General features: G+C 41.1%; 1 protein-coding gene and 1 pseudogene across 4 annotated transcripts in view; one reads left to right on the plus strand and one right to left on the minus strand.

The window, feature by feature from the left end:
- The window catches only part of TAF4B (TATA-box binding protein associated factor 4b), a 167856-nt gene that overhangs the window by 129772 nt on the left and 15287 nt on the right, over positions 1-22797 (minus strand). The window lies entirely within an intron of this gene.
- Positions 7764-8598, plus strand: LOC116468654 (SIN3-HDAC complex-associated factor-like; annotated as a pseudogene).

The raw sequence follows: 22797 nt of genomic DNA on the forward strand, positions 1-22797 counted from the left end.
AAATGAGACAGCAATTAGGTCTTACCCCCCTTTGCTATGTAATCAATCCTCTCTTGAAACTGCTTGCTATAGCCACAAGTAGCTCTAAAGTAACCTGACAATGCCACATGCCAGATAACATAAACCACACTCTACAGTTCAACAATGTATAACCAATCAATGTTATTTCTGTAAACCAATGAGGATTCCTGACAAATAACTTTTTTTTTTTATTTTTGAGACAGAGTCTCGCTCTGTCGCCCAGGCGATCTTGGCTCACTGCAACCTCCGCCTCCTGGGTTCAAGAGATTCTCCTGCCTCACCCTCCCCAGTAGCTGGGATTACAGGCATGCACCACCATGCCCAGCTAATTGTTTTGTATTTTTAGTAGAGATGGGGTTTTGCCATGTTGGCCAGGCTGGTCTCAAACCCCTGACCCTCAGGTGATCCTCCCACCTCAGCCTCCCAAAGTGCTGGGATTACAGGTGTGAGCCACCGCACCCAGCTGACAAATAATATTTTAATCAACCCACTCTTTATACCCTTTTCTGCTTTTAAAAACCTGTTTGTTACAAAGGCACTCCCCAAGGCAATTTGTGTGTCCTGGGCAGCTGTACTCAACCTTGGCCCAAATAAACTCTCTATATTAATTCTGCCTCAGCTTCTTTCTTTTAGGTTGACCTTTCAGATGCCTATTTCACACACATTCACAAAAACCAGGTGTATTAAGAATATAAAAGTAAAAGGTAAAAATTTTTAAACTCTTAGACAATGTAGGAAATTATCTTTCTGCATGCCTATAGCCTGTGGTCCCAGCTACTTGGGACAACTGTTGAGACAGGAGGACAGCTTGAGCCCACAAGCTCGAGGCTGCAGTGGGCTATAATCGCATCTACACTCCAGCCTGGGACACAGAGCAAGACCCTGTCTCAAAAAAGAGAGAGAGCGAAAGAAAGGACTTTCTGAACTTGGGATAGGGAAGAATTTCTTAAAATTAGATAAACTCAACTACATTAAAAGTAAAAACTGTTATTTAGCAAAAGACACCATCAGGTAATAGGACACGCCACAAAATGAAGCAAAATTTTGGTTCACATATATTCAAAGGATAAGTATCCAAAACGCACAAAAGAAACACAGAGGCCAAGGACAGGGAAAGGTAAATTAAGACCACAGTGAAATATCACTTCATATCTACACAGACAAGCAAAGATTAAGATGACCAATGACAATACCAAGGGTTAGAGAAAAGTGTATTAACAGGAATTCTAACATCTTGTTGGTGGTAATACAATTTGGTACAACTACTTTCTTCAACTTTACATCAAATTTATTTCCATTTGCATATCCTGTAACTCAGTATTTCTAACCTAAAGTAATTCTTGGCCAGGCATGGTGGCTCATGCCTGTAATCCCAACAATTTGGCAGGCTAAGGCAGGAGGATCTCTTGAGACCTGGGGTTTGAGACTACCCTCAGCAACAAAGTGAGACCCTGTCTCTACAAAAATAATTTTTTAATTAGCCAAATGCAGTGGGCGTGTGCCTGTAGTCCGAGCTACTCAAGAGACTGAGGCGGGAGGCTCACTTGAGCCCAAAAGTTCAAGGCTGTAGTGAGCTGATGGTGCCACTGCACTTCCGCCTAGGTGACAAAGCACAACGCTGTCTCTAAAAATAAATCTTTTTTAAAAAAAAAAGTCTTTTGTGTCAAAAGGAGGCACAACCAAAATATTCATAGCTGGAGTCCCACTTTCAGAATTGTGGCAAGAGGATCTCTACAATCCTGTTCCCCAGTAAAATAGGCATAACTGGTGAAAATTATTTTTATAAAACAACCATTCAAAGTTTTTGGAAACTGGTCAGGTATGGTAGCTCACACTTGTAAACCCAGCACCTTGGGAGGCCAAGGCAGGCGGATCACTTGAGGCCAGGAGTTTGAGACCAGCCTGGCCAACAGGGTGAATCCCCGTCTCTACTAAAAAATACAAATATTAGCGGAGTGTGGTGGCAGGCACCTGTAATCCCAGCTACTACTCAGGAGGCTGAAGCACAAGAATCGCTTGAACCTGGGAGGCGGTGGTTACAGTGAGCTGAGATCGCGCCACTGCACTCCAGCCTGGGTAACACAGAGAGATTCTGTCTCAAAAAAAAAGTGTTTGGAAACTGTCCTAAGGCATGCAGAAAATGACTACAGTTATTGGAGATCTGCTAAAACTCAGTAAGAATAGCAAGAATATGTGGCATTTGCTGCAACCAACTCCCCTCTCTTTCCCTCCTCAGCTCAACATGACAGAAATTCCATTCCAGGGAGTGTGGCCAAGAACACAGGGCTCCCTCTCTCCTAACCTCCCAATCTAAGGCTATGGTATCTTCCCAGGAGGAGGAAATCACCTGCATTTCTCATCTACCCCCAATCCTCACCCCCATCCCAGCTACATATTGAAGAGGATAAACTTGAGACAGGTGCATCTTAGAGGTTCAAGTCTCCCTTCTTTCACTCATTCCCATTCATAAAAGGAAATCTGTACTTCAAGGACAGCACACTGAGAACACTTGGACCTCAAGTGTCTCACCCCAGCTCTTTCACAGGGTAGAGGTGTTCCATGTTGGGAGAGGTGAGCAGAAAAGACCTGAGTACTGCCCACACCCAGTACCCTGTTCCTACAGCAGGGATATCACTCAGAGAGAAGAAAGCCACAGTCCCGACCTCTGCTCCCAATATCTCCCTAAATGAAATGTCTTTACATTAAACAGAGTGGAGAAGTTCAAGGCTAAAGGCACCCTCAAATACAAAGTAGCAATTAAGAGGAGGCTGGTAGCTTCATGAGAGAGGTACATGCTAAACCATAAGTCTACTAGTTTACCAAAGAAAACCAAAGAGACAACTAAGAAGGGTCCTCCTTGGGTCAGAACAAACCTCAAACACTGGCCTAAAAAATTATCTCTGTAAAGGAGCCCAAATTTAATTGGATCAGACTGTGGAACAAGTTAGGCTCTAGGGCATTGTTGAAAACAATAGGGCAATCAGCTGGCAATGAGTGGATCCTAATAGCCAGGTGTGATACCAGCATAAGCCGACAGCTTAACAGAGAGATGAGGCAAAGAGACAAGAGTCCTGCTAAAGATGACAGTGCTCATGTTCAAGGATGTGCCCTCTAAAAAGCAACATCAGCAGCTGCTTATTGTAGCAAAAGGAGACCTCACTAAAACCGTTCAGCCAGACATTTTTAAAAAATCAAAAAGCAGTAACACACCCAAGGGAGTGGGGACCGGTATTAAGAGTTGCTACACTATAGTTAACAACAAACTATGACATGTAAAGAAACAGAAAAGTGTGACATAAACACAGGGAGAAAAGCAGGCAACAGAAACCACCTGTGAGACAGACTAGATGTCAGATTTAATAAATGTCAGAGTAACAATTATAAGTATGTTCAAAGGAATAAAAGGAACCATACTTAAAGAAGTAAAGGAAGGTGTGATACATCTAGAATATCACTAGAGATAGATATTATTTTTAAAAAATGGAACTCTGTCATTACAGTAACAAATTCACAAGAGATTCAAAAGTAAACCTAAACTGGCAAAAGAAAGATCAGCAAACTTGGAGATAAATCTATAGAAATTATGCAATCCAAAAAAAACAAAAAGAATGATGAAAAATACAGACCAATGGAACAGAACTGAGCCCTCAGAAATAGTACCACACATCTACAACCATCTGATCTTTGACAAACCTGACAAAAACAAGAAATGGGGAAAGGAGTCCCTATTTAACAAATGGTGCTGGGAAAACTGGCTAGCCATATGTAGAAAGCTGAAACTGGATCCCTTCCTTACACCTTATACAAAAATTAATTCAAGATGGATTAAAGACTTATATGTTAGACCTAAAACCAGAAAAACCCTAGAAGAAAACCTAGGTGATACCATTCAGGACATAGGCATGGGCAAGGACTTCATGTCTAAAACACCAAAAGCAATGGCAACAAAAGCCAAAATTGACAAATGGGATCTAATGAAACTAAAGAGCTTCTGCACAGCAAAAGAAACTACCATCAGAGTGAACAGGCAACCTACAGAATGGGAGAAAATTTTTGCAATCTACTCATCTGACAAAGGGCTAATATCTAGAATCTACAGAGAACTTACACAAATTTACAAGAAAAAACAACCCCATCAAAAAGTGGGCAAAGGATATGAATAGACACTTCTCAAAAGAAGACACTTATGCAGCCAACAGACACATGAAAAAATGCTCATCATCACTGGCCATCAGAGAAATGCAAATCAAAACCACAGTGACATACCTTCTCACACCAGTTAGAATGGTGATCATTAAGTCTGGAAACAACAGGTGCTGGAGAGGATGTGAAGAAATAGGAACACTTTTACACTGTTGGTGGGAATGTAAACTAGTTCAACCATCGTGGAAGACAGTGTAGCAATTCCTCAAGGATCTAGAACTAGAAATACCGTTTGACCCAGCCATCTCATTACTGGGTATATATCCAAAGGATTATAAATCATGCTGCTACAAAGACACATGCACACGTATGTTTATTGCGGCAACTATTCACAATAGCAAAGACTTGGAACCAACCCAAATGTCCATCAATGATAGACTGGATTAAGAAAATGTGGCACATATACACCATGGAATACTATGCAGCCATAAAAAAGGATGAGCTCATGTCCTTTGTAGGGACATGGATGAAGCTGGAAACCATCATTCTCAGCAAACTATCGTAAGGACAAAAAACCAAACACCACATGTTCTCACTCACAGGTGGGAATTGAACAATGAGAACACTTGGACACAGGGTGGGGAACATCACACACTGGGACTTGTCGTGGGGTGGGAGGAGGGGGGAGGGATAGCATTAGGAGATATACCTAATGTAAATGACGAGTTAATGGGTACAGCACACCAACATGGCACATGTATACATATGTAACAAACCTGCACTTTGTGCACATGTACCCTAGAACTTAAAGTATAATAAAAAAAAAGAAGAAAAATAAACAGATTCTCAAAAAACATGGAACACCATTAAAGACACCAACATAGGCATAATGTGAGTACCAGAAAGAGAGGGAAGAGAGAAAGGAACAGAAAAAAAAAAAAAAAAAAAATCAAAGAAATAACAGCTGAAAGCTTCCCAAATTTGGAGCAAAATAATTCAGACATCAAAGTAGCTCAAGAAACCCCAAGTAAGGTAAATGCAAAGACAGCCCCACACCAAGACACATGGTAGTAAAAATGTTCAAAAACAAAGAAAAAAGGAAGGCAAAGACATTTAAAATTTAAAAACAGGCTAGCACAGTGACTTGTAATCCCAGCACTTTGGGAGGCTGAAGTAGGAGGACTGCTTAAGTGCAGGAGTTTGAGACCAGACTGGACAACAAAGCAAGACCCATCTCTAAAAAAAAAACAAAATTTAAAAGGTAGCCCAGTGTGGTGGCACACACCTGTAATCCCAGCTACTGGAGAGGTTGAGGTGGATCACTCAAGCCCAAGAATTCAAGGTTGCAGTGAGCTATAATCACACCACAGCACTCCAGCACAGGCGACAGAGCAAGACCTTGTCTCTAAAAAAAATTTTTTTTAAATTTAAACTGAGAAGATTCATTAGTAGCAGATACTCCATTAAAAAAACACTAAATGAAGTTCTTCAGGCTGAAAACAAGTGACCAAGGTAGTAATTCAAATTCACGTGGAAAAAACAAAGAGCGCTGGTAATCCTGTAATTTGGCAGTATAAATGTATTATTACTTCTTCTTTCCTAACTGGTTTTAAAAAACTATTGTATAGAACAATATATATAGAATTATATCTTTGGAAATTTAACATATACGAATGTAAAATTTTTACAAATAGAAGCACATAGGAAATGGGTGGAGGCAAAGCTGTATTGTACTAAAGGTACTTCAGATGGTAGCTCAGAAGCAAAGGAACAAATGAAGAAAATCCGGAAAAGACAAATAAGGTAATATAACAAATGACATAAACATGTCCTTGCTCTCTTCTTCCCTCGGCTTTTTTTTTTTTTTTTTTTTTTTGAGATGGAGTCTCGCTCTGTCAACAGGCTTGAGTGCAGTGATACCATCTCGGCTCACTGCAACCTCTGACTCCCTGGTTCAAGCAATTCTCCTGCCTCAGCCTCCTGAGTAGCTGGGATTACAGGCACATGCCACCATGCCCAGCTAATTTTTGTATTTTTTAGTAGAGACAGTGTTTCACCATGTTGGCCAGGATGGTCTCAATCTCCTGACCTCGTGATCTGCCTGCCTCGGCCTCCCAAAGTGCTGGGATTACAGGCATGAGCCACCGCACCCAGCCTCAGCTTCTTTAAAAGACATAGAATTATGTAACATAATAATTGTTGGGTTTGTAATATAACGAGATGCAAGGTATAAAGCAATAATTACACACAAACACACACACACACACACACACAGGAAAGCCAGAAATGAACTATATAAAAGAAAGGGCTTCTTTGTCTCACTGAAATAAGTTAATATACACATGAAGGAGATTCCAATGAGATTCATATTGTAAGCCCTAAAGCAACCTCTAAGAAAAACACTCGAAAACATGTTGAAAAAATTACAAAGGATAAGTGTTACCCTAGAAAATATTTGCTTAATACAAAAGCAAGCAGGAAAAGTATAGAGGAAAAAGTAAAAGAAACATACAGGAAACAAAAGTAAATGGCAGGCCTAAATCCAACTATAGTAACGTTAAATGCAAATGTGAATGTACAAAATAATCCAATCAAAAGGCAGAAAGTGCTGGGTTGGATAAAAAACAAAATTCAACTATATGCTCCCTACAAGAGACATACATTAGACTCAAAGATATAAAAGAGTTGAAAATAAAAGACATCATACAAACAGAGCCAAAAGAAAGCTGTAGTGGCCATACTAATATCAAAATAGACTTTAAACAAGAGATAAAGAAGGGCATTTTGTAATGATGGGGCTAACAGATCAACACGATGTAACATTTTAAGCACATATACATCACACACAGAGCCTAAAATATATGAAGCAAAAAGTGATAAAAGGAAAAATAATTCAACAATTGCCTGGACACCGCACTACCCCACTTTCAATGAAGAATAGAACTAAATAGAAAAGCAGCAAGGAAATCAAACACTTGAAAAAACTATAAACCAACTAAACCTAACTCACATCTATGGAGTACTTCACCTAACAACAATAGCATTCTTAAGTGTATGCGAAACATTCTCCAAGACAGACCATATACTAGGACACAAAACAAACCTCAATAAACTTTCAAAAATTGAAATTATATTAGGTTGGTGCAAAAGTAATCACGGTTTTCATCATTGAAAGTAATGGCAAAAAAACACAATTACTTTTGCACCAACCTAATACAATGTATGGTCTCCACCTACAATGAAATGAAATTAGAAAATAGTGACAGAAAAAAAAAAGGTGGGGTAACTCACAAATATGTGCATAATAAACACACTTCTAAGTAACCAATGGGTCAATGAAGAAATCACGACAGAAACTAGAAAATACTTTTGAGATGAATGAAAATGAAGATACAACATACCAAAATCTGTGTGATGCAACTAAAGCAATATTCAGAGAAAAATGTACAGCTATAAATGCCTGTCTTAAAAAGGAAGAAATATCTCAAATCACTAACAACCTTTCACCTTAAGACACTGGAAAAAGAAGAGCAAAATAAAAACTAAAGCAAGCAGAAGAAAAGAAATAATAAAGATTAAGAGCAGGGGTAAATAGAGAACAGAAAAACAACTGAAGAAAAACGAACAAAACTGGAGCAGGGAGCTCTTCTGAAGAGGACTGGCCTGGCATGCACTCCGCACCTCGGGGACGTTATTGCACGTGGAACGGCTGCTTTTGGAAGACTTTTGCCCAGACGAAAAGATGTTTGGTTTTCACAAGCCAAAGATGTACCGAAGTATAGAGGGCTGCTGCATTTGCAGAGCTAAGTCCTCTAGTTCTCGATTCACTGACAGTAAACGCTATGAAAAGGACTTCCAGAGCTGTTCTGGATTGCATGATACTCCTTCAGGAGACATCTGCAATGCCTGTGTCCTGCTAGTGAAAAGATGGAAGAAGTTGCCAGCAGGATCAAAAAAAAAAAAAACAACTGGAACCGTGTGGTAGATGCAAGGGCTGGACCGAGTCTAAAGACTACATTGAAACCAAAGAAAGTGAAAACTCTATCTGGGAACAGGATAAAGAGCAACCATATCAGTAAACTGCAGAAGGAATTTAAACGTCATAATTCTGATGCTCACAGTACCACCTCAAGTGCCTCCCCAGCTCAATCTCCTTGTTACAGTAACCAGTCAGATGACGGCTCAGATAAAGAGATGGCTTCTGGTTCTAACAGAACACCAGTTTTTTCCTTTTTAGATCTCACATACTGGAAAAGACAGAAGACATGTTGTGGGATCATCTATAAAGGCCGTTTTGGGGAAGTCCTCATTGACACACATCTCTTCAAGCCTTGCTGCAGCAACAAGAAAGCAGCTGCCGAGAAGCCAGAGGAGCAGGGGCCACAGCCTCTGCCCATCTCCACTCAGGAGTCGTGACTGAGGTTTTTATGTAGAAAGGGAACAAAAAAAAAACACATCTAAATTTTGAAAAGACCACAAAGCAACAAACTGACCCTCTTTTTTTTTTTTTTTTTTTTTGGAGACAGAGTTTTTGCTCTTGTTGCCCAAGCTGGAGTGCAGTGGTGTGATCTTGGCTCACTGCAACTTCGTCTCCCGGGTTCAAGTGATTCTCCTGCCTCAGCCTCCCGAGTAGCTGGGTTTATAGGTGCCCACCACCAGACCCGGCTAATTTTTTAGTTTTAGTAGAGACAGGGTTTCACCACATTGGCCAGGCTGGTCTCAAATGACTCTCCTATTTTTAACTTGGATACCTGCTATTCTGCCAAAAGACAATTTCTAGAGAAGTTTTGAATGGGTTGATTTCCCCCAGTCCCACAAACTCTGAAGCCAGTGTCTAGCTTACTAAAAAAAGAGTTGTACATAATATTTAAGATGCTGAGTATTTCATAGGAAAGCTGAATGCTGCTGTAAAGTGCTCTTTAAGTCTTTTTTTTTTTTTTAAATCCCCTTCTAATGAATGAAACTAGGGGAATTTCAGGGGACAGAGATGGGATTTGTTGTATGATAAACTGTATGTAGTTTTTAGTCTTTCTGTATTGAGAAGCAGTGGTTGGGGCATTTTTTAAGATGGCTGGCTACTCTTGTTTTCCCTCATGGTAATAAGTTTGTCATAACTCAGTAACATGGACTTGCCCCTAGAGGTAGTTGTTAATAATTTTGAAATATTAAGGTCTTGCCAAGCTTCTGATGATTCAAACCTGTACTACTGATTATTAAGCAGGACACACTGAGCTTTCTGTTCAAATCCCTTGGAGGAGAAAGTAATTTCTAAATATACAGAGAGGTAACTTGACTATATATGTTGCATCCTGTGCCTCCCTTCATATTAATATTTGATAAACATTTTAATTTATATAAAACTTCTAAAGCAGAATCAAAGCTCCTCTTGGGGAAATGGCAAGTCTTTAGGACAGGCGAGACCCTGTATGAATAGTACCAAAGCATTACCACATGGTAGAGAACACACTCTATTAAAAATGTTAAGCTATCTGAAAAATAAAATGTGCAAGTCTTCGGGATGGCACAAAACAAAGGTTAATGCTTCTTGGGGCACATTTCTTAGAGGGCTTGCTGAGTGTGTAAATATAATCAACTTTTGTGTTACATGACTTTGATGACTTCGTTGAAAATCTGCACAATTCAGTTTCAGCTCTGGATTACTTCAGTTGACCTTTGTGAAGGTTTTTATCGGTGTAGAATGGGTGTTTGACTTGTTTTACCCTATTAAGTTTTTATTTTCTTTCACTCTGTATTAAAACTAAAATTTACTAAAAGAGAAAAAAAAGAAAAATCAACAAAACCAAGAGATTGTTCTTTGGAAAAAAAATAAACAAAACTGACAAACCTTTACCTAGAATGACTAAGAACAAAGGAAAGACTCAAACTATTAAAATCAGGTGTGAGGCCAGGCACGGTGGCTCAGGCCTGTAATCCCAGCACTTTGGGAGGCCAATGTAGGCAGATCATTTGAGGTCAGGAGCTCGAGACCGGTCTGGCCAACATGGTGAAACCCCGTCTTCCCTAAAAATACAAAAAAAAATTAGCCGGGCATGGTGGCACATGCCTGTAGTCCCAGCTACTCAGGAGGCTGAGGCAGAAGAATCGCTTGAACCCGGGAGGCAGAGGCTGTAGTGAGCTAAGATCATGCCACTGCACTCCAGCCTGGGCAACAGAGCAAAACTCCGTCTCAAAAAAATAAATTAATTAACAAAATAAAATCGGGGGGGAGGAGTGGGGGAGCATAAGTATTATACAAATAAGGATTATAAGGGAAGACTATAAACAATTATAAACTAATAAATTAGACAGTTTAAATGAAACAAATTCCTAGAAACACATAAACTACTGAAATTGACTCAAGAAAAAATAAACAACCTGAATAGGCCTTTAAGAAATGAAGATATTGAATCAAAAGAGGATCTGTAAGAAAAGCCCAGGTCCAGATGACTTTACTGGTCAATTCTACCAAACATTTAAAAGAAAATTTAATGTTAATCCTTCACAAAGTATTCCAAAAAATAAAAAAGCAGGGAACATGTCTCAACTCATTCTATAAGGTCAGTATTAATGATACCAAAAATAGACAAGGACATCAGAAGAAAACCACAGGCCAATATCCCTTATGGATATAGACACAAAAATTCTTGACCAAGTACTAGCAAACTGAATCCAGCAATGTTTTATATGCATTATGTACCATGACCAAGTGATAGTTATCTCAAGAATGCAAGGGTGGTTTAGTATCCAAACATTAACTACTATAAAACACCCTATCGATAGAATGAAAGACAAAAACCACATGATCATCTCAACAGATGCGGAACAAGCATTTGACAAAATTCAACATGCCTTTCTTTCAGATAAAAAGACCCAAAAAAAGAGAAACAGAAATTTTCTCAACCTGATAAATGGATTTACAGAAGATCCACAGATAACATCATACTTTTGGTGAAAGTCTGAATTTCTCCTTCAGATCAGGAATAAGACAAGGATATCTAAGACGAAGGATAAGACAAGGATGCCTACAATCACTACTTTTGTTCAACATTATATTCAGAGTTCCACCAAGGGGAACTGGGCAAGAAAATGAAATAAAAGGCATCCAAATCAGAAGGGAATGAGTAAAATTATTTACAGATGGCATGATCTCATAAGGTTCCACAATCTCAGTGGATGCCTAAAACCTCAGACAGTGCTGAACCCCACATATTATGTTTTTTCTATACATACACACCTATTATAAAATTTATAAATTACACACAGTAACATATTGGCAACAATAACTAATAATAAAATAAATATAAATAAATAAACTAATAACAAATAAAAATAAAAATAGAATAGAATAAAAAAATATGCCACCAGCATCACCACTCTTGTAAGCTTTGGGGCCCTTATTAATTAAAATAGGGTTACCTGAACACAAACGCTGTAATACTGTGTACTATAACAGTCAAGAGGGCTACTAAGTAACTAATAGGCAGGTAAGTATACAGAGTGTCAATACACTGGACAAAGGGATGATTCACATTTCAGGCAGGAAGCAGCGGAATGGAGGGAGATTTCATCACGATACTCAGAATGGCACACAATTTAAAACAAATTGTTTATTTCTGGAATTTTCCACTTAATATTTTGGGAGGCAGTTGACCATGGGTAAATGAAACCATTAGATAAGGGAAGAGGAACTACTATATATAGAAAATCCTAATGAACCCTCTAAAAAACTATTAGAATTAATCAATTTAGCATGGTAGCAGGATAGAAGATCAATATTCAATAATCAACTGTATTTTTATACACTTGCAATGAATAACCATAAATGAAATTAAGAAAATGATTCTATTCACAATAGCACCAAAAAGAATAATAAACTTTAAGAATAAATTTAACAAAGTACAAAACTAACACTATGAAAACTACGAAATGTCTTCATACTTTAATTACTTTCAACATGTAAAAAACACGTTGAAAAATGTATGTTGAAAGTAATTACAGAAGATCTAAATAAATGGAGATAACCATGTTCATGGATGGGTAAACCTCAGACCTACCTCATTGGATTGTTAAAGGAACCAAATGAGATAATATATGTGAGGGGATTTTTGAATTTTTGAGCAGGTAGCTATTAACGCCAAGAGGTCCACAATTTAAACTTTTCTTCAACTAAGTACTCAAAACATCAGTAGGAGGCAATATTAGAATAGCTGTAGACAGGCAATGCTGAGAATAAAATAACCAGCTCATCTTCAGACCAAAGTGTTTTCAAGATGCAAAACACTCCTTTTGCAACCTTAACCAATTATTTATCTCAAAGGCCCAATTCCAATGAGAAGCAATAATATAATAGAAAGCATTTAAAAACAAAGGGAAACTGAATGTTAGTCTCTTCTCTGAAGACCAGTGACCAAGTTTCTTTGAATCCAATCCTGATAAATATCTGAGACTCACTTTTTCCAATCATAAAAGAATGGCCTGTTTATTCTACAAGTATATTGACAGAATGTAATCATATATTAGGTTACATAGCACCTTTCCTCTATAAATATTAAGATATTAAAGTGTATCGTGGTCCAGTGTCCACACTCTCTACTTGGTACATGATTTACATACTCTACCCTTCAGCCCAGCAAACTGCTATATCCCAACATCCCAAAATGCCAATTTCTTGGTGGCAAGCTCATCTGAATGGAGGTTCTCTGATTTCTCCACATTCACAGCATTTGTAAATACTGCCCCTGAAAAAATAGCAGATCCTTACAAATCTAAGAGCCTTAAAGATGCTAGAATTTATCTATTACAATTTAATACATATACAAAATGCCTCACTAGTCACCTTAAGCCTCTTTTCAAATAGTCCAGGGTTAGGAAAACAGAGATTTGTTTGTGTCACTCTTTCATAAGCAGATCAGGAATATAAGTCCTTCCTTAATATGGAACCAAACGTGCCTCCCATTAATATCCAGAGATGCGAGGGTACCTTCTGCAACCACACAAAATAAGCCCACTCTCATTTCCATAGGACTGGAAACACTTAGATGCTAAGTTGTTTCCTTCCTCAGGCACTAGAGGCCAAATTTCTTCCACTTTTCACGTCACAGTTTTCCTTACAAAGAGCTTAAAGTCACTTAAATTTCCCTCATTTCCTGAATTGAATAAGTAAAAGAAAAAATTAAAGCAATCAAGAAGTTTATATCCCAGGTTGTGCTATTAGTTATGGTATATCTCCCCATCCTCCATTTACACAGCTGATTTGCCAAAATTGAGCTTCTATTTATTTCTATTAAATTTCATATTTTTAAGGGTAGGTTGTTAGATTTCAGGTGATTTTTACTTTCTTCTTTTTATTTTCCATATTTGTTGGCTTTTTTATATGTATGTATTATTTTACAAAAATAAGTTTGTTAGACAAAAACTAAACCCACAGAATATCTACCCTATTTACTATTGCATCTATGGCACTTAGCGTAGAATCCAGGATATAGTTAGCATCGATCACATTAGTAATCTCAGCACTTTGGGAGGCTGAGGTGGGTGGATCGCTTCAGCTCAAGAGTTCAAAACCAGCCTGGGCAAAATGGTGAAACCCTATCTCTACAAAAAAAAAAAAATTTTTTTTTTTTTTTTTTTTTTTTTTTTTTGAGATGGAGTCCCGCTCTGTCACCCAGGCTGGAGTGCCGTGGCGCAATCTCGGCTCACTGCAAGCTCCGCCTCCCAGGTTCACACTATTCTCCTGCCTCAGCCTCTCGAGTAGCTGGGACTACAGGCACCCGCTACCATGCCCGGCTAATTTTTTGTATTTTTAGTAGAGACGGGGTTTCACCGTGTTAGCCAGGACAGTCTTGATCTCCTGACCTCGTGATCCGCCTGCCTCGGCCTCCCAAAGTGCTGGGATTAGAGGCGTGAGCCACCGCGCCCGGCCCCCAAATTTTTATAATTAGCCAAGCCTGGTGGTGCCTGCCTGTGGTCCCAGCTACTTGGGAGGCTGAGGCAAGGAACACTTGAGCTCAGGAGTTTGAGGCTGCAGTGAGCCATGTTTGAGCCACTCCACTCCAGCCTGGGGGACAGGGTGAGACCCTGTTTCAAAAACAAACAAACAACAACAAAAAAAACTGGACAGCTGCAGTGGCTCATGCCTGTAATTCTAGCACTTTGGGAGACCAAGGCAGGCGGATCACATAAGGCCAGGGGTTTCAGACCAGCCTGGCCAACATGGTGAAACCCTATCTCTATCAAAAATACAAAAATTAGCCAGGCATGGTGGCAGGCGCCTGTAATCCCAGCTACTCAGGAGGCTGGGGCAGGAGAATTGCTTGAACCCAGAAGGTGGAGGTTGTAATGAACTGAGGTCATGCCACTGCACTCCAGCCTAGGCGAAAGAAAGAATGAGACTTTGTCTCCAAAAAAAAAAAAAAAAAATTAAAGTGTTGAGTTCATAATATAGAAAACTCACCATATAATGATATAATGATAAGTGAAAATCAGGATATAAAAGTGGTATCACAGAATCCCAATTATGTGAAAAATAGAGAAGGTGTGCATAACATTTTTTTTTCCAAAGAGACAAAAAATTTTGGGGAATGAAATGCTCTATATCTTAATTTCATTGGTGCTACACCTTTATTAAATGTTTCAGCACTCAATTCACCGTAAATGGGCTCCTTTTCTTTTTTTTTTTTTTTTTTTTGAGATGGACTCTCGCTCTGTTGCCCAGGCTGGAGTGCAGTGGCGCAATCTCGGCTCACTGCAAGCTCCGCCTCCCGGGTTCACGCCATTCTCCTGCCTCAGCCTCTCCAAGTAGCTGGGACTACAGGCGCCCGCCACCACGCCTGGCTAATTTTTTTGTATTTTTAGTAGAGACGGGGTTTCACCGTGGTCTCGATCTCCTGACCTCGTGATCCGCCCGCCTCGGCCTCCCAAAGTGCTGGGATTACAAGCGTGAGCCACCGCGCCCGGCCTCCTTTTCTTTTTTTGAGAGAGAGAGAGTTTTGCTCCGTCGCCCAGGCTGGAGTGCAGTGGTGCTATCTTGGATCACTGCAACCTCTGCTCCCGGGCTCAAGCGATTCTCATGCCTCAGCCTCCCAAGTAGCTCAGACTACAGGCATGCACCACAATACCCTGGCTAATTTTTGTGTATTTTTAGTAGAGACCGGGTTTTGCCATGTTGGCCTGGCTGGTCTCGAACTCCTGGCCTCAAGTAATCCACCTGCCTTGGCCTCCCAAAGTGGTGGGATTACAGGCATGAGCCACCGCGCCCAGCCAGGTTCTTCTTTTGTCTTTTTTTTTTTTTTTTTTGATACGGAGTCTCGTTCTGTCACCAGGTTGGAGTGCAGTGGCACAATCTCAGCTCACTGTAACCTCCAGCTCCCTGGTTCAAGTGATCCTCCTCCCTCAGCCTCCAGAGTATCTGGGATTACAGGCACGTGCCACCACGCCCAGCTAATTTTTGTATTTTTAGTAGAGACAGTGTTTCACCATGTTGGCCAGGATGGTCTTGATCTCCTGACATCATGATCCACCCGCCTTGGCCTCCCAAAGTGCTGGGATTACAGGCGTGAGCCACTGCGCCCAGCCTAGGTTCCCCCTTTTTAATAACAAAAATTTTACCTCAATAAAGATGACATTTTATTTTTATTTATTTATTTATTTTTTTTTTTTTGAGACGGAGTCTCGCTCTGTCACCCAGGCTGGAGTGCAGTGGCACGATCTCGGCTCACTGCAAGCTCCCCCTCCTGGGTTCACGCCATTCTCCTGCCTCAACCTCTCTGAGTAGCTGGGACTACAGGTGCCCGCCACCACACCCGGCTAATTTTTTTTTGTATTTTTAGTAGAGACGGGGTTTCACCGTGGTCTCGATCTCCTGACCTCGTGATCCGCCCGCCTCGGCCTCCCAAAGTGCTGGGATTACAAGCGTGAGCCACCACGCCTGGCCAATAAAGATGACATTTAAAAAGGAGATTAGGGGCCAGGTGCAGTGGCTCACGCCTGTAATCCCAGCACTTTGGGAGGCCAAGGCAGGAAGATCTCTTGAGCCCAGGAGTTCAAGGCCAGCCTGGGAAACAGTGAGATCCCAAATGTACCAAAAAAAATTAGCTGGGCATAGTGAGACACACCTGTAGTCCCAGTTACTCAGTAGGGTGACGTGGGAGAATTGCTTATGCTAGGGAGATCAGTCTGAAGTGAGCCCTGATTGTACTAATGCACTCCAGCCTGGGTGACACAGCAAGACCTTGTCTCAATTTTTTTATTTTTTTGAGACAGAGTCTTGTTCTGTTGCCCAGGCTGGAATGCAGTGGCACGATCCTGGCTCACTGCATACATCTGGACTCAAGTGATTCTCGTGCCTCAGCCTCCCAAGTACCTGGGATTAGAGGTATGCGCCACAACACCTGGCTAGTTTTTGTACTTTCAGTAGAGACAGGATTTTGCTATGTTGGCAAGGCTGGTCTCTAACTCATGACCACAAGTGATCTGCCTGCCTCGGCCTCCCAAAGTGCTGGGATTACAAGATGTGAGTCACCATGCCCAACCCTGTCTCAATTTTTTTTTTAAAGATTTTTAAAATACACTCAAAACTTTGGGGGGAGGGTAACATTTTTGTGTAATTTTTCTGTTTTCTAAATTTTCTACAATAAGCATCATCTTTTTAATTTAAAAAATAGGGACAGGTAGGCACTGAGATAACTTAAAGACCCATACTTTCAGACAGCTGAGAATTTGGAGGGTCCTCATACATGTTAGCTAAATAGCAACCACAGAGTACCTATTGACAAATGCTGCATAAGTACCTTAAATATTCGTGACACTTCTGCTGTGCAACATTGTATTCCACATAAATGGTGTTCCCCAGAGTTCTGTGATATGCAGATTCTGTATACTTATTCTATTTAACCCTTATGATATTTTTAAGAAGGTATTAACCATATTTTAGAGACAATACAGCTGACATTAAGAATGAGATTAGGCCAGGCGTGGTGGCTCACGCCTGTAATCCCAGCACTTTGGGAGGCCAAGGCGGGTGGATCACCTAAGATCGGGAGTTTGAGACCAGCCTGACCAACATGGAGAAACCCCATCTCTACTAAAAATATAAAATTAACCAGGCATGGTGGTACATGCCTGTAATCCCAGCTACTTGGGAGGCTGAGGCAGGAGAATCGCTTGAACCTGGGTGGGGTCAGTGGGGGGGGGGGTTTTGTGGTGAGGTGAAATCACGCCATTGCACTCCAACCTGGGCAACAAGAGCGAAACTCTATCTCAGAAAACAAAAAAGAAAAAAAGAAGAATGAGATTAGGCCAGGTGCGGTGGCTCATGCCTGTAATGCCAGCACTTTGGGAGGCCAAGGCGGGCGGATCCCCTGAGGTCGGGAGTTCGAGACCAGCCCGGCCAACATTGTGAAGCCCCATCTCTACTAAAAATAAAAAATTAGCCGGGTGTGGTGGCACACACCTGTTGTCCCAGCTACACGGGAGGCTGAGGCAGGAGAATGGCTTGAACCTGGGAGGTGGAGGTTGCAGTGAGCTGAGATCACGCCACTGCACTCTAGCCTGGGCGACAGAGTGAGACTCCATAAAAAAAAAAAAAAAAACCCACACAAAAACAATGAGATTAATAACTTGCCTAAGATTACAAAGCTATCAAGTGGTAGAGCTGGGATTCAAACTCCAGGACCAATGTTCTCTCCTATGTTGCTACACTCTATTACATTCCACAAAAAGCCAACCCTCCAAGCCCATTATTATGTGCAAACTTGATTGGCATACCATCTAGGCCTTATTCTGTGGTCTTGGACTGAACCTTCTAGACAACTATGTATCATATACCTAGTTTACTACAAGGTAACATGAGCCTTCTTAGCCATAGTCATTCAGTAAGTAACAAACCCATACACTGGTATTATCATCCAGCCTACATTTCTCTATATTGAAATTCTACCTTCCCCCTCAATTACAATGCTCATATATTCCTACCATTAATTAATGTCTGAATAATGACTTCTTAAGATTCCATGGGTAGTTTTCCAAAATTAAGTATTAATACTGTTGATTATATATTTAAACAATTTTTGGAGAGTAAAATTTAGCAATGCCTATTGAAATATTACCATTTGAACCAACAATTCCACTTCTAGCAATTTATCCTATAAAAATCCACGTTTCCAAACTTCACAAAAATACACATGCAAAGATGTTTATCACAGCATCATTTTTAACAGCAGAAAGTAGTGCAAACAGTATCAATGCCTGCGAATAGGCAAATGGTCAAAAAACAATGTTATGTCAATACAGTGGACTACTATGCAGTTGAAAAAATGAAGCAGTTATAGGTACTAATGAGAGGTGAAGCCAGCTGGACTTCCTGGGTTGAGTGCGGACTTGGAGAACTTTTCTGTCTTACAAGAGGATTGTAAAATGCAACCATCAGTGCTCTGTAAAAACGCACCAATCAGTGCTCTGTAGCTAGCAAGAGGATTCTAAAATGCACCAATCAGCGCTCTGTAAAATGCACCAATCAGCGTTTTGTAAAATGCAACAATCAGTGCTCTGTAAAATGCACCAATCAGCAGGATCCTAAAAGTGGCCAATCACAGGGAAGATTGAAAAAAGGGCACTCTGACAGGACAGAAATGGAACATGGGAGGGGCCAATAAGGGAATAAAAGCTGGCCACCCCAGCCAGCAGCAGCAACCCGCTTGGGTCCCCTTCCACACTGTGGAAGCTTTGTTCTTTCGCTCTTCACAGTAAACCTTGCTACCACTCACTCTTTGGGTCCATGCCATCTGTAAGAGCTGTAACACTCACCGCAAAGGTCTGCAGCTTCATTCTTGAAGTCAGTGAGACCACAAACCCACTGGAAGGAACCAACTCTGGACACATCTTGGGGGCTCGTTCAGGATATTGCCATGCGGTGAGTACCATCAGACCCCTTTTGCTTGCAATTCTGTCCTATTTTTCCTTAGAATTCGGGGGCTAAACACCAAGCACCTGTCAGCCAGTTAAAAGTGACTAGTGTGGCCGCCGGACTAAAGACACGGTTGTCAGGCTTTCCAGGAAAGGGCTCTCTAACAACCCCAGACTCTTCGGAATTGGGAGCGTTGGTTTGCCTGGAACCAGCTCCGCTTTTCCTATACTTCTGGGCTGAGCCAAGGGTCAACAGAGAGGAAAGACATTCAGCTCTGGGGTCCCGACAAAAAGTTGGTTGGCCCTGCAGCAGTGAGCGGAACTCTCAAAGTTACGTTGCCCAAGCAAGACTCACCCATCTATCCTATCTATCCTGACACTTGCCTCCTGCATCCTAACGCCTGTCAGACAAACTTCCTCCCGCCTCTCTTCTCCAAGGCTAGTCCCAGTTCTAAAAACCACTCCCTGTCCCTGGTATTCTTCTAGTTTCTCTTATAAGACTGATTTCTAGTATAAATTTCTGGGGGAGGTTCCAAGATGGCCGAATAGGAACAGCTCTAGTCTACAGCTCCCAGCATGAGTGACACAGAAGACCAGTGATTTCTGCATCCCCAACTGAGGTACTGGGTTCATCTAACTGGGGCTTGTTGGACAGTGGGTGCAGCCCACAGAGTGTGAGCCGAAGCTGCGGGGGCATCGCCTCACCTGGGAAGCGCAAGGTCAGGGAATTACCTTTACTAGCCAAGGGAAGCCGTGACAGACGGTACCTGGAAAATTGGAACACTCCCATCCTAATACTGCACTTTTCCAACGGTCTTAGCAAATGGCACGCAAGGAGATTATATCCCACGCCTGGCTCAGAGGGTCCCACGCCCACAGAACCTCACTCATTGCTAGCACAGCAGTCTGAGATCGAACTGCAAGGCGGCAGTGAGGCTGGGGGAGGGGCGTCTGCCATTGCTGAGGCTTGAGTAGGTAAACAAAGTGGCGGGAAGCTCAAACTGGGTGGAGCCCACTGCAGCTCGAGGAGGCCAGCCTGTCTCTATAGATTCCACCTCTGGGGGCAGGGTATAACTGAACAAAGGGCAACAGAAACTTCTGCAGACAGAAACATCCCTGTCTGACAGCTTTGAAGAGAGTAGTGGTTCTCCCAGCACAGAGTTTGAGATCAGACAGACTGCCTCCTCCAATGGGTCCCTGACACCCGAGTAGCCTAACTGGGAGGCATCTCCCAGTAGGGGCCGACTGACACCTCATACAGCCGGGTGCCCCTCTGAGACGAAGCTTCCAGTGGAAGGATCAGGCAGCAACTTTTGCCGTTCTGCAATATTTGCTGTACTGCAGCTTCCACTGGTGATACCCAGGCAAACAGGGTCTGGAATGGACCTCCGGCAAACTCCAACAGACCTGCAGCTGAGGGTCCTGACTGTTAGAAGGCAAATTAACAAACAGAAAGGACACCTACACCAAAACCCCATCTGTACATCACGATCATCAAAGACCAAAGGTAGACAAAACCACAAAGATGGAAAGAAACCAGAGCAGAAAAACTGAAAATTCTAAAATTCAGAGTGCCTCTTCTCCTCCAAAGGAACGCAGCTCCTCACCAGCAACGGAACAAAGCTGGATGGAGAATGAGTTTAACGAGTTGAGAAAAGAAGGCTTCAGACAACCGGTAATAACACACTTCTCTGAGCTAAAGGTGGATGTTTGAACCCATCGCAAAGAAGCTAAAAATTTGAAAAAAGATTAGACGAATGACTAACTAGAATAAACGGTGTAGAAAAGACCTTAAATGACCTGATGGAGCTGAAAACCACAGCACAAGAACTACGTGATGCACGCACAAGCTTCAGCAGCCGATTCAATCAACTGGAAGAAAGGGTATCAGTGATTAAAGATCAAATGAATTAAATGAAGCAAGAAGAGAAGTTTAGAGAAAAAGGAGTAAAAAGAAATGAACAAAACCTCCAGGAAATATGGGACTATGTAAAAAGATCAAATCTACGTCTGACTGGTGTACCTGAAACTGACGGGGAGAATGGAACCAAGTTGGAAAACACTCTGCAGGATACTAACCAGGAGAACTTCCCCAACCTAGCAAGGCAGGCCAACATTCAAATTCAGGAAATACAGAGAACGCCACAAAGATACTCCTTGAGAAGAGCAACTCCAAGACACATAATTGTCAGATTCACCAAAGTTGAAATGAAGGAAAAAATGTTAAGGGCAGCCAGAGAGAAAAGTCAGGTTCCCTACAAGGGGAAGCCCATCAGACTAACAGCTGATATCTTGGCAGAAACTCTACAAGCCAGAAGAGAGTGGGGGCCAATATTCAACATTCTTAAAGAATTTTCAACCCAGAATTTCATATCCAGCCAAACTAAGCTTCATAAGTGAAAGAAAAATAAAATCCTTTACAGACAAACAAATGCTGAGAGACTTTGTCCCCACCAGACCTGCCTTACAAGAGCTCCGGAACGAAGCACTAAACACAGTAAGGAACAATCAGTATCAGCTACTGCAAAAACATATCAAATTGTAAAGACCATCAATGCTAGGAAGAAACTGCATCAACTAACGAGCAAAATAACTAGCTAACATCATAATGACAGGATCAAATTCACACATAACAATATTAACCTTAAATGTAAATGGGCTAAATGCTCCAATTAAAAGACACAGATTGGCAAATTGGATAAAGAGTCAAGACCCATCAGTGTGCTGTATTCAGGAGACCCATCTCACATGCAGAGACACACATAGGCTCAAAATAAAGGGATGGAGGAAGATCTACCAAGCAAATGGAAAACAAAAAAAGCAAGGGTTGCAATCCTAGTCTCTGATAAAACAGACTTTAAACCAACAAAGATCAAAAGAGACAAAGAAGGCCATTATATAATGGTAAAGGGATCAATTCAACAAGAAGAGCTAACTATCCTAAATATATATGCACACAATACAGGAGCACCTAGATTCATAAAGCAGGTCCTTAGAGACCTACAAAGAGACTTTGAATCCCACACAATAATAATGGGAGACTTTAACACCCCACTGTCAACATTAGACAGATCAACGAGACAGAAAGTTAACAAGGATATCCAGGACTTGAACTCAGCTCTGCACCAAGCAGACCTAATAGACATCTACAGAACTCTCCACCCCAAATCAACAGAATATACATTCTTCTCAGCACCACATCACACTTACTCCAAAACTGACCACATAGTTGGAAGTAAAGCACTCCTCAGCAAATGTAAAAGAACAGAAATTATAACAAACTGTCTCTCCGACCACAGGGCAATCAAACTAGAACTCAGGATTAAGAAACTCACTCAAAACCGCTCAATTACATGGAAATTGAATAATCTGCTCCTGAATGACTACTGGGTACATAACGAAATGAAGGCAGAAATAAAGATGTTCTTTGAAACCAATGAGAACAAAGACACAACATACCAGAATCTCTGGGAACATTTAAAGCAGTGTGTAGAGGGAAATTTATAGCACTAAATGCCCATAAGAGAAAGAAGGAAAGATCTAAAATTGACATCCTAACATCACAATTAAAAGAACTAGAGAAGCAAGAGCAAACACATTCAAAAGCTAGCAGAAGGCAAGAAATAACTAAGATTAGAGCAGAACTGAAGGAGATAGAGACACAAAAAACCCTTCAAAAAAATCAAAGAATCCAGGAGCTAGTTTTTTGAAAAGATCAGCAAAATTGATAGA

Source organism: Hylobates moloch, unplaced genomic scaffold (genome assembly GCF_009828535.3).
Source record: "Hylobates moloch isolate HMO894 unplaced genomic scaffold, HMol_V3 SCAFFOLD_5, whole genome shotgun sequence".
NCBI classification, from domain to species: domain Eukaryota; kingdom Metazoa; phylum Chordata; class Mammalia; order Primates; family Hylobatidae; genus Hylobates; species Hylobates moloch.